This window comes from Zonotrichia albicollis, chromosome 6 (genome assembly GCF_047830755.1).
Source record: "Zonotrichia albicollis isolate bZonAlb1 chromosome 6, bZonAlb1.hap1, whole genome shotgun sequence".
In the NCBI taxonomy this organism is placed as follows: Eukaryota; Metazoa; Chordata; class Aves; order Passeriformes; family Passerellidae; genus Zonotrichia; species Zonotrichia albicollis.
In genome coordinates, this window is record NC_133824.1 from 48,218,683 (window position 1) to 48,219,353 (window position 671).

Consider the following 671-nt stretch of genomic DNA (forward strand, 5'->3'; position numbering starts at 1 on the left):
AATCCACTCCGTGTTTTTCGGCGCCCGCAGCGCCCGCCGCGCCCGCAGTGCCCCGGCAGCGCCCGCCGCGCCCCGGCCCCTCCAAAACCCGGCCTGGATCCCGCCGGAGCGCGGCACACGGAGCCTGCGGGGGCCCGGAGGGGTCCCGAGCGCGGCCCCACGCGTGTTCGGGGACCCGGGGCGGGCTCGGCCTTCCCAGGGCGCCCCACGGTCAGAACACGGGTGCGCGGCCCTGTGTGTCACCCCTGTGCGGGCCCGCCCGTCCCTGCCCCTGCCACGCGTGTCCCCCTCCCCACGCGGGCGCGACGCGCGGATCCGGCAGGTTCACGGCCCCACGGCCGCGTTACCGGGGCGGTCAGTGCGGGCCCCCGGGGACGTCACGGCGGGCTCTGTCACCACCCCACGCGTGTCCCCCTCTCTCCGTGCGCATCCCGACCCCCCCGCCCCCCCCGCCGCTCCGCTCCCTCCTCCCTTCCCGGCGGCTGCAGTTTCCAATCCCGCCAGCAGCGAGCAGCAAGTGGATGCAGGATCGCGCCGCACACGCACCCGCACACACCCGCACACGCACCCGCACACGCACCCGCACACGCGCGCACCCCGCAGCAGCGGGCGGCCAGCACGGGCTCCGCGGGGCTCCCGGCCCCCCGCCGCCGCATGCGGGCCCCCGCCGC